At 42.6% G+C, this 12,767-nt stretch overlaps 1 protein-coding gene across 3 annotated transcripts in view; it reads right to left on the bottom strand.

Annotated features, from left to right (window-relative positions):
• The window catches only part of si:cabz01090165.1 (uncharacterized protein LOC100333421 homolog), a 95,855-nt gene that overhangs the window by 25,902 nt on the left and 57,186 nt on the right, over positions 1-12,767 (bottom strand). The gene's annotated exons all lie outside the window — the stretch shown is intronic.

Genomic DNA, 12,767 nt, shown 5'->3' with positions numbered 1-12,767 from the left:
GGCTAATGGTGCCAGAGTGGTGTATAGAGAGTATGGCAAACTCAGTTCCTGAGTTGGTCCCAAATATGGCGCCCTGCAGTCATGTGCCGGGCTTTTGACCGATCATTTAGGGCGGCAGTAGTCACTGGTGGTTTGTGGGCTCCAGCTAGTGCAGGGGTCGGCAACCTTTACCACTCAAAGAGCCATTTTGACCCGTTTCACAAAGTAAAGAAAACATTGGGAGCCACATAACTCTTTTGAAATGTATAATGAAATAATACTTCATACAGTTTTTTTTTGCCAGTGGTCTCAGACACGCGGCCCGCACCTTAATATGAAAATGTTATATTAATGCTGCCCGCAAGTTTTATATAAATGCCGCTTGAAAGGGTCACACCTGCCAACCGTCCCAATTTTACTAGAAGACTCCCGAATTTTAGAGTTATCATTCTCTCGAATGTACGCTGATGTTCACCCAGTGAACAAAAATAAGGGCGTACAATGATGTCACTACCGCCCTCTACAGCTTGTACAAATAACTTGCCAGCCCAAAGAATTGTTTGACGAGGCTATTGCAGACACATGCAAGAGACTACAAGGCATCCTTATTCAACAGCAATACAGGTTAAACTGAGGGTGGCCGTTTAAACAATTTTAGCACTCTTACTAATATGCGCCACACTGTGAACCCACACCAAACAAGAATGAAAAACACATTTCAGGAGAACATCCGCACTATAACACAACATAAACACGACAGAACAAATACTCAGAATCCCATGTATCCTGACTCTTCCGGGCTCCATTATACACTCAGCTGCCACCAACCCAACGTCCCCCCCACCCCTCCGTGCGTTGGTTGAGGTGGGCGGGGTTGGGTTGGTGGTAGCTGAGTGTATAATGGAGCCCGGAAGAGTCAGGATACATGGGATTCTGGGTATTCATTCTGTCCTGTTTATGTTGTGTTATAGTGCGGCTTTTCTCCTGAAATGTGTTTGTCATTGTTGTTTGGTATGGGTTCACAGTGTGGTGCATATTAGTAACAGTGTTAAAGTTGTTTATATCACAACCTTCAGTGTGACCTGTATGGCTGTTGAACAAGTATGCCTTGCAGTTGCGTATGCGTTCAGATAGAGGTCATATCCAAAATGTGACCGGACAGCCGGCACGCAGATAACATGGTGAAAAACCTGGCGCGATGTCATGTAGGAAGGGTGTTAGACGCATCGTCATCACGGCACATTGTCAAAGTTGTTGTCTGGGTGAAAATCGAAAAATGTTTACCCGGGAGATTTCTGATAGAGACATTAAAATTGGAAATCTACCGGACTTCTCCGGGCGGTTGGAAAATATGCCGAGTTGTCAAAGAGCCGCATACGGCTCCGAAGCCGCTGGTTGCCGACCCCTGAGCTAGTGGTATGCCAAAAATCACTTAATTAAATATTGTAATGACATGACTCTAGCCATTTTCAAAGGTTATCAGCCTTCAATGGAAGTTACAATCCAACCTCAGTAGGCTGTAGTCGACGCCAAAACAAACAATTAAGACACGAACAGAACTGTCTTACTCTGTCATTTCTATCCCTTAGCAGGCATTTTAATGAATATGTGGGCCTACTACGCGACTGTATTTTAATTTTGGACGTTATGGGGGTAGTTGTGCAGCAGACTTTGAATTGTCTCTTTGACGAAAATCTTCTGAGGTTCTGCAAATGTATTTTTCCTATGAATGAAAAAAATGGCAAGCAGGATACGGTCAATTCATACACACACGTCAGCAGCAGCAGTTCCACCCTCTGCTTCACAAGCAGTCATGTTCTTATACATACAAAGTACCTCTGTCCCGATGTATTTCGATACTTTTCTAAATAAAGGGGACCACAAAAAAATTGGATAATTGGCTTTATTTTATCAAAAAGTCTTATGGTACAATAAACATATGTTTCTCATTGCAAGTTTGTCCTTGAATAAAATAGTGAACATACTAGACAACTTGTCTTTTAGTAGAAAGTAAATAAACAAAGGTTCCTAATTTAGCAGCTGACGTATGCAGTTAAAATATTGTGTTATTTATCATTATATTATTTTGTCAGCAATAAGAAGGATAAACAATAAAAATGGATTATTAATCTACTTATTAATTCTACTCGGTGGCCTAGTGGTTAGAGTATCCGCCCAAAGATCGGTTGGTTGTCAATCCAAAGACTATAAAAATGGGAACCATTACCTTCCTGCTTGGCACTCAGCATCAAGGGTTGGAATTGGGGGTTAAGCTTCCCACTGCTCCCCTCACCTCCCAGGGGTCAACAAGGGGATGGGTCGAATGCAGAGGACAAATTTCCCCACACCTAGTATGTGTGTAACTATCATTGGTACTTTAACTTTAACTTAACGTACTTGTTCATTTACTGTTAATATATCTTCTTACTTTCTCTTTTAACATGTTCTAACTACACTTCTGTTCAAATGTAATAATCACTTATTTTTCTGTTGTGTGATACTTTACATTAGTTTTGGATGATACCACAAATCTAGGTATCGATCCGATACCAAGTCCTTACAGGATCACACATTGGTCATATTCAAAGTCCTTGTGTGTCCTGGGATATGTTTCCTGACTTTATAAACATATGAATTTTAAAAAAAGGAAAGATGTTGTGATGCCAAAAAACATCGACTTAATCCTAGTATCATAGATACACTCCTCTACTTCATATCCTTACAGTGGATGTTAGGTGTAGAAACACCAATGGCGTTTGTTTACATTGTGACGCCGGTGAGGTACGGTATGTAATGACGCATGTTTAACTATTCCTCGTCCTGCAGGGATGATAATTGTAAGAAACTTACTTTATTTGTCGCCATGGAGACAAGATTAGTGATTTCAAAGTAGCTAAAACACTGACGACTGCGGCTGGACTGTAGCCGCTAGCTAGCGAGCCATGTCTTAAAGCACCTCTTCCTGAGGGCGTTTCAGTGTTATAACTTCACCTTTATTGTTAGTTTTTAAGCCAAAATGTGTCCCTTGTCCCTTTTCTGTCTACACACTGTGTCTGCTTGTAAGTGTGTCCTGGGCATGACATGGGGTCTTGGGGCACTAGGAGGTTATCCCCTTTACTACTGTTACACCAGGTGGCCCTTGGCAAAGGCCTTGTACCTGACTGACCCCTAGCCAGGGATACGGTGAAGCCCTCCATGCCACTGGACCCTGACCCGTTTCTGTCAAGGATAGTGTGGTGACTGTCTGTGCACCAGTCTCCCCAAGTTAAACAATGTCACGCACAGGCATCCTCCATAAAGGAATACACCTCTACCAGGAGGATCGTCATACTCGTTCGAGTGACCGCCGATGATGACGACTCCGTGATTGTGCGTCGTCTTCCCGTAAACCAGCAATGAAACGACGTGACGACGATGGACGTCCCTGCTTATTTCAGCAAGACAATGCCAAGCCACATTTAGCACGTGTTACAACAGCGTGGCTTCGTAAAAATAGAGTGCGGGTACTTTCCTGGCCCGCCTGCAGTCCAGACCTGTCTCCCATCGAAAATATGTAAAGTGTAAAATACGACAGCGGAGAATGTGGGACGAGTGAAGCGCTACATAAAACAAGAATGGGAAAGAATTCCACTTTCAAAGCTTCAACAATTAGTTTCCTCAGTTTCCAAACGTTTATTGAGTGTTGTTAAAAGGAAAGGTGATGTAACACAGTGGTGTACATGCCCTTTCCCAACTACTTTGGCACGTGTTGCAGCCATGAAATTCTAAGTTAATTATTATTTGCAAAAAAAAAAAAAGTTTATGAGTTTGAACATCAAATAATCTTTGTAATACATTCAATTGAATATGGGTTGAAATTGATTTGCAAATCATTGTAGTCCGTTTATATTTTCAACACAATTTCCCAACTCATATGGAAACGGGGTTTATATATATATATATATATATATATATATATATATATATATATACACACACACATATATATATATATATATATATATATATATATATATACACACATATATATGTATTTGTGTGTGTGTGTGTTTTACATAAATTAGAATATTATGAAGGGGAAGTATTTGTACAAAACATAAACATTTGACTTATCTTGCACACCCTGCCAATGACAAAAATTCAAATTTCTGCATTTTCTTTACGATAGTGACATTTATACTAGTGACATTTATACTAGTGACATTTATACTCAAAAATAAAATACATTCCTTGTAATAAAAGCTTTGCAGGGAATTTTACCTCAAAAAAAGGCAAACTATTTTTAAACGCTTTATATAGTGCACCATGACACAGTAAAAGTAATACAAATTATGCAGTCCCTCATCAAGGATGATATCTTTATCACACAATTATTTTGATCAACATACCTGAATGAATGCACAAAAAAAGTGTCAAGGAGGACGTGCTCAATTCACGCACACACGTCACCAGAAGCAGTTTCATTCTCTGCTTCCGGAGCAAACCACGTGACCATGAGGGGGAACATCAACTTTACAAAGTGGGACAAGAGAACGTTTCCCCCAAACCAAACTTGACAAAATAGCTTTCATACATTCTAACAATAGCTCAAATTAAGCTCACCATCAGTACAAAGCAAAACTAAATCCTCCAAATACAATCAGCGCAATAAAATAAGCAGAGAAACCGCGGCACGTCACGTTCTGCCGACACACACGCCAGCCCCCAGTGTGCGTCACTATTAGAGGTCCCCCCTTGCAACAACCGGACGGAAACAAAAATATGTACATACATATTTTTTGCCAAAACCAAACAAGCAGGCTTTGGGAAGGTTCACACACAAACACACAAAAAACACAGTTTAAAAAAGCTCTTTTTTAGTCAGCTTCATATGGAGAGTTTTTTTTCAAAGTGTTTTTGAAGGTTGTACTTGGTGAAAATAGTTTGAGAACCACTGATTTAGGAATTTGACTGGCCATACTCCTGATTGGTCAAAAGCCCCTCACGTGACTACAAGGATCCATGCTGGGGACCAACCCTTTGGTGTGAATAGCAACCACAGGCTAAATGAGAAAGCTGTTAGCCATACTTGCCAACCCTCCCGGATTATCCGGGAGACTCCCGAAATTCAGTGCCCCTCCCGAAAACCTCCTGGAAGAAATGTTCTCCGAAATTTAGCTGGAGCTGGAAGCTTGAAAGGGAGGATAGCAGGCGGATCTGACGGCATTTTAAGTCATTTTTAAAAACGACTGCTAATCCTCCTCCTTTTCGACTGGACGACTGCGGAGAATTAAAGTAGGAACACTCCCGAGGCAGAAGTTCATTAAGAGGGGCGGACTCACCGGCTCTCAACCATGTTTCCGTCACACAGAGGAAGTCAAGTCCGCGGAAAGTGAGGAAATCCTTCAGTATAAACGTTTTGTTTGTCAAAGATCTTGCGTTCACAAGACCGAACCTGGCGGGGGCCAGCAAGTCCAAGTGCACAGCTAATCCAGGTGGAGCCCGACACACAGCCCGCAGGTGGCGGGGGAGAGGAGCCACGAGGCGGGAAAGGAAAGCAGGAATCCAGCAAGGTGAAAAAGTTGACTTGGACGTCGAAAAACCAACGTCGAAGTTGATCATATCAGTGGGAAAGGGGCAAAGATCCAACAGTGTTTGGCGGTCATACACAAGCAGTGAGCTGACAGAGACGAAAATAGACGCAAACAACAAAAAAACAAACAGCTGACAGCGAGAGACGGCAGGGCAAAGCACATACTGGCGCCATCTTCTGGAAACTCGGAAGTGACGTTATTCAAATAGTGAAAGGTAAGTGTTTTTTTTTTTTAAGTAACCAGCAAGCACAGTACAGTTAGTAGAACAACTGTGTTTTTATTACTTTGTATTTGATAGGTGCTGTCTGAAATTCAACTATTTATTTTATTTATATATATAATAAAATAAATATATATAGCTAGAATTTACTGAAAGTTAAGTATTATATATATATATATATATATATATATATATATATATATATATATATCCTCTTAACCACGCCCCCTGCCCCAACCACGCCTCCGCCCCACCCCCCGAAATCGGAGGTCTCAAGGGTGGCAAGTATGCGGTTAGCCTTTCTAAGTAGCAAACGCAGGCTAATAAAGCTAGCTGATAGTCTTTTAAAGTAGTAATCACATGCTACTTAAACTAGCTGCTAGCATTTCTAAATAGTAAACACAGGCTTAAGAAGCTAGCTGCTAGTCTATTAAGTAGTAACCATGGGTCAATTGAAATAGTTGCTAGCCTTTTTAAATAGCAAAAAACAGGCTAATGGCGCGAGGTCATAGCCTTTCTAAATAGTCAAAACAGGCTAACAAAGCTAGCTGCTAGTTTTTTTAAATAGCAAACAACAGGTTAACAAGGCTAGCTGTTGTTATTTAAAGTAGCAACCACCGGCTAACTAACCGTTAGCATTTAAAGTACCAACCACAGGCTAGATGGGATAGCTGTTAGCCTTTCTAAGTAGCAAATGCATGCTTACAGAACTAACTGCTAGTCTTTTAAAGTAGTGACCACATGCTACTTGAGCCAGCTGCTAGCTTTCCTACATAGCAAACACAGGCTAAGGTGTTAACTGCTGGCCTTTTTTAAATAGCCAACACAGGCTAACAGCGCTAGCTGCTAGTCTTTTTGTATAGCAACCACAGGCTAAATGAGATAGCTGTTAGCCTTTCTAAGTAGCAAACACAGCCTAACAGAGCTAGTAGCAAACCTTTCTAAAAAGCAACCGCAGGCTAGCTGCTAGTCTTTTAAAGTAGCAACCACATGCTACTTGAGCTAGCTGCTAGCATTTCTAAATAGTAAACACAGGCTGAAGGAGCAAGCTGCTAGTCTATTAAGTAGTAACCATGGGCCAATTGAAACAGCTGCTAGCCTTTATGAATAGCAAAAAACAGCCTAAAAAAGCTAGCTGCTAGTCTTTTAAAATAGCAAACAACAGGCTAACAGAGCTAGCTGTTGTTATTTAAAGTAGCAACCACGGGCTAACTAACTGTTAGTATATAAAGTAGCAACCCCGGGCTAGATGGGATAGCTGTTACCCTTTCTAAGTAGCAAATGTATGCTTACAGAGCTAACTGCTAGTTTTTTAAAGTAGCGACCACATGCTTCTTGAGCCAGCTGCTAGCTTTCCTACATAGCAAACACAGACTAAGGTGCAAGCTGCTGGCCTTTTTTAAATAGCCAACACAGGCTAACAGAGTTAGCTACAAGTCTTTTTATATAGCAACCACAGCCTAATTGAGCTAGCTGCTAGCCTTATTAAATAGTAAACACAGGCTAAGGGAGCTAGCTGCTAGCCTTTTTAAATAGCAAACACAGAATAATGGTGCTATTTGCTAGTCCAGGGGTAGGGAACCTAGAGCTCTAGAGCCAGATGTGGCTCTTTTGATTACTGCATCTGGCTTTCAGATAAATTTTAGCTGATATTCCTTAACACGATAAGTAATGAATTATTCCTCTGGTAATCGCAGTGTTAAAAATAACGTTCAAAATGTAAAACATTCTCATGCATTTTAATGCATCCATCCGTTTTCTACTGCACCTGTTCAAGAAGTCGCATTAATGGTAAGAAATATTTCATTTACTATTGGTTGGCTTCAGAATAACAATGTTATTAAAAAGAATAACACACTTATTATACTCGAAAATCAATCAATCAGTGTTTATTTACATAGCCCTAAATCACAAATGTCTCAAAGGACTGTACAAACCACTACGACTACGACATCCTTGGAAGAACCCACACACAGACAACAAAAATGTTGGTTTTCTTTAAAAATGCACACATTTAGTTGTATTCAGTGTTAAAAAATATTACATGGCTCTCACGGAAATACATTTTAAAATATTTTCATGGCTCTCTCGGCCAAAAAGGTTTGTGACCCCTGTGCTAGTCTATGAAGTAGCAACCATAGGCTAATTGAAATAGCTGCTAGCCTTTCTAAATAGCAAAAACAGGCTAACGGAGCTAGCTGTTGGTATTTTAGGTAGCAACCACAGGCCAATTGAGATAGCTGCTCGCCTTTTCAACAATCAAAAACAGGCTAGCAGATCCATCTCCTAGCCTTTTTAGGTCCCAACCACAGGCTAATTGAGCCAGCTGCTAGCCTTTCTAAACAACAAACGGAGGCTAATGGGGCTAGCTTCTAGCCTTTTTAAATAGCAAACACTGGCTAATAGGGCTAGCAGCTAGCTTCTTTAAATATCAAACCCAGGCTAATGGGGCTAGCTGCTTACATGTGACAGCACAATGTTGACCCACAGTGATCATCGTCATGGAAACGACGAGCCGTGATAACCATAAGGTCATGCGATATCTGGATGGGGTTGACGCGCGCGTGTGGTCGTTGAAGGTTGGTCGGTGTTCTGGCGCCCCCCCTCCACCAAACAGCCTCCTTTTTGTGGCCGAAGGAAACCGCCGTCTGAGTTGATTTGTTGCCTTCTGAGTCGTTTGAAGGGCCCGCTGTAATGGAGAAAGTGTGACGGATGACGGCGCGCGGCAAAGGGACAGAGATGAGCGGACGCCGGCTACGGCCTCCATCGCTCTGCGGGACGGAACAAACGACTGATTTTCATATTGCCCGCAAGACGCTGGCAGGAGCGTGGGCGCTAATGTGGCGTGGAAAATGTTCTGTGATGGAGCGGGGCGGGGGCACGCATGGCGACGTGCGCTCAGGAGCCGGCGAGGAGCAGCTGGGGCGTGCACCTTGACGTGATGGATCGTTTTAATATCTCCTCGGACCGCTTGACGCTCCGGAATGTTCCCCCTAAATAACACGGCCAGGGCGGGAACGTTTGTTTTTACGAGGCGACGAATGAGATGTCCATGAAGATGAAGATGACTGCCTGTGTCTCTTAGCAACCTCAAACAGGAAGGCAGTGTCCAGGTCCCGGAGCAGACTGGACTTCAAGACTACACTGGACTAGGCATGACCTAACTGTACAGAACTAGACCAGACTATACTAGACTAGGCATGACCAGACCGTACAAAACAAAACCAGACCAGACTATATTAGACTAGAAATGACCAGACCGTACAAAACGAGACCAGACTACACGAGACTAGACACGACCAGGCCGTACAAAACTAGACTAGGGTATTTTAGACTAGGCATCACCAGACCATACAAAACTAGTCCAGGCTATTCTAGACTAGACATGACCAGACCCTATAAAACTAGCCCAGAATATACTAGGCTTGACCTGGCCAGACCATACAAAACTAGACCAGACTATATGAGACTAGATACGGAGATATAGGGACTAGATACGGAGATATAGGGACGGTGTGGCGCAGTGGGAGAGTGGCCGGCGTGGCGCAGTGGGAGAGTGGCCGTGCGCAACCTGAGTGTCCCTGGTTCAAATCCCACCAAGTACCAACCTCGTCACGTCCGTTGTGTCCTGAGCAAGACACTTCACCCTTGCTCCTGATGGGTGCTGGTTGGCGCCTTGCATGGCAGCTCCCTCCATCAGTGTGTGAATGTGTGTGTGAATGGGTAAATGTGGAAGTAGCGTCAAAGCGCTTTGAGTACCTTGAAGGTAGAAAAGCGCTATACAAGTACAACCCATTTATATGACCAGACCGTACAAAACTAGAACAGACTATACTAGACTAGGCATGACCAGACCGTACAAACTAGTCCAGACTATTCTAGGCTAAACATGACCGTACAAAACTAGACCAGACTAATTTAGACTAGGCATGACCAGATCATACAAAACTAGACCCGCATATACTACACTATGCATTACCAGACCGTACAAAACTAGACCAGACAATTCTAGACTAGGCATGATCAGCTCTTACAAAACTAGACCAGACTATTCTAGACTAGGCATGATCAGCCCTTACAAAACTAGACCAGACTATTCTAGACTAGGCATGACCAGGCCGTACAAAACTAGACCAGGCTATACTATTTGGGCACGGCCAGACCGTACAAATATAGTCCAGACTATACTCGAATAGGAATGACCAGTCCATACAAAACTAACCCCAGACTATACGAGACTAGGCACGACCAGACCGTACAAAACTAGACCACACTATTCTAGACAAGACATGACCAGACCATGCAAAACTAGTCAAAACTAGACAATACTAATTCTAACTGCAGTAGTTTAGTCAGTACAAGAATAATTGAGATTCAAGTAAACTACATTAGACATAATTAGGAATGACTAGACTAGTCTGTCAATCTGTGTTGGCCTGAATGCTGCTGAGATAGGCTCCAGCACCCTCCGCGACCCTAAAAGGGACAAGCGGTAGAAAATGGATGGATAAACTAGACTGGACCAGACTAGACTAGACAGTACTAGACTAAATTAGGCCCAACTAGACTAGGCCAAACCAGACAAGATCAGACTAAAATAGACTAGTCAAGACCAGATTAACCTAGATAGTACTAGACTAGGTGAGACTTCAATAGACTAGACAAATCCAGGCATGACTAGCCTAGGTACCACAAGACTAAAATAAACTTGACTAGATTAGAATAGATCAGATAAAACCCAGGATGACTAGGATATGTCTAACACTTGTCAGTGCTAGATTAAATGACACACAACTAGGGTACATTAGTTTGAATAGACTTGACCAAACTAGACATGACCACATTAGTGGTCATGACTTGACTAGACCGAACCAGACAAGACCAGACTGAATAAACTAGACATGATCAGATTAGTCTAGACCACGGGTCGGCAACCCGCGGCTGCGGAGCCGCATGCGGCTATTTGGCCACTCTGATGTGGCACAGCTGCATAATCGCCAACCCCCCCGATTGTTTCGGGAGGTTTCCGGATTTTGGTGCCTCTACCGGAAATCAGCCGGGGCTAACATTCTCCGAATGGACTACAATATTGAGGGCGTGCCGTGATGGCTATACATTTAACGTCCTCTACAACATGTTATCGCGCCCGCTGTTACACCATGCTATCTGCGTGCCGGCCGGACGCATGCATTTCGCTACTTCTGTCATTACATGTACGAGATTGCAAGGCATACTTGGTCAACAGCCATACAGGTTACACTGAAGGTTGTGATATAAACAACTTTAACACTCTTACTAATATGCACCACACTGTGAACCCACACCAAACAAGAATGACAAACACATTTCGGGAGAACATCCTCACAGTAACACAACATAAACAGAACAGAACAAATACCCAGAATCCCATGCAGCCCTAACTCTTCCTGGCTACATTATACACCCCCGCCCCCCCAACCCCGCCCACCTCAACCGACGCACGGAGGGGGAGGGGTGGGGTTTGGTGCTAGCGGGGTGTATAATATAGCCAGGAAGAGTAGGGATGCATGGGACTAGAATAAACAAGGTAAGACTAGAGTACGCTACACTCGGTAAGACCCAACAAGATTTGACAAGTCCAATCAGAATCGACAAGAAAAGTTTAGGCTAACTACACCAGGACAGACAAGACTAGGCCTTACTCAACTAGACTACACTAGGTTTACATGAGGATTGTCCAAACTAAAAAATAGGACAGACTAAAAAATAGACTATACAAGAGCAGACATGACTACACCTGACCGTATCAAAGAAGAATAGACGACGCAAGACTTGACTTGACTACACTGGGCAAGACCAGCAAAGACTACACCAGCGAAGCCTAGATCCAACTAGACTTGCACCAGACTAAAATATACTAGACAAGTCCAGACATGAAAAGACCTGACCAAACTGTATCAAACTAGAACCGTCAAGGCAAGACAAGACTTAACAAGACCAGCAAAGACTACACCAGCCCAGCTTAGATCCAACTAGACTGGACCAGACTAAAATAGACTAGACCATACTAAACTAGACCATGCTGTATTAGACTAGGCATGACCAGACCAGACTAGTCTAGACATTAACTGTTAATAAAATGTATGTGCAAATGAAAATACAGCTTCACCACTTTAGTCATAATTTTTGCGCTTAAAAACGTCTCTTTGACTCTAGCTGCCGACTTCTTCTGTTTGTTTGATATTGTCATTACTGCCACAAGTGGTGTAAAAGTGTATTACAACTGAGTACCACTGGGGCCTTATACGGACTTACAGCTGAGAAACAGATACAATTGGCGGCCCTCTACGGGACGCTTACCATGATTAAGAAACACTGGATTGGAAAAAGCTAGGCATGACTAGACTTGACCGGCCCAGACAAGACCAGGCTAAAATAGACTAGACTACACCAGACCAGACCAGCCTGCAGCAGATAGGACTAAAATTGACAAGGCGAGGTTGGACTACAGAACAGGGCAAGACAACCCAAGACTAGATCCAACTACAATAAACAAGAAAAGTCTAGCCGAGACTTCAGCTGACAAGACCAAAACAGAACAGTCTCGTCTACACCAGTGGTTCTCAAACCTTTTTCACCAATTACCACCTCAAAACACTTGTCACCAAAATGACCAACATTAAAATAGAGTAGCGCAGTAGGCCTAAAAATTCATCAAAAACAAGGCAGAGATTTTAATAAACAAGTATATTTCATATGTATTCAACATTTTGAACAGTAACACTGTGTGAATGTAGGAAAATAAAACACTGTACGTCAATCAAGTGATTATTTGGTGGACCACCTGAATGGAGCCCGCATACCACGGCAACCCAAAATGCTGACAAACAAACAAATGTCTGTAGCCACGAAAAAATTAAACCCTTTATTTTTTAAGTGTTATAATGAAAGCAACACAGCATGCAAGTGTCTATTTTGCCTACTATAAATTTAAATTAAACACAGAAGACATAAGT

The sequence above is a fragment of the Nerophis ophidion genome, linkage group LG18, assembly GCF_033978795.1.
Source record: "Nerophis ophidion isolate RoL-2023_Sa linkage group LG18, RoL_Noph_v1.0, whole genome shotgun sequence".
Lineage (NCBI taxonomy): Eukaryota > Metazoa > Chordata > Actinopteri > Syngnathiformes > Syngnathidae > Nerophis > Nerophis ophidion.
The sequence above is the reverse complement of the archived record's forward strand: the minus strand, read 5'-3'. Positions and strand labels throughout refer to the sequence as shown.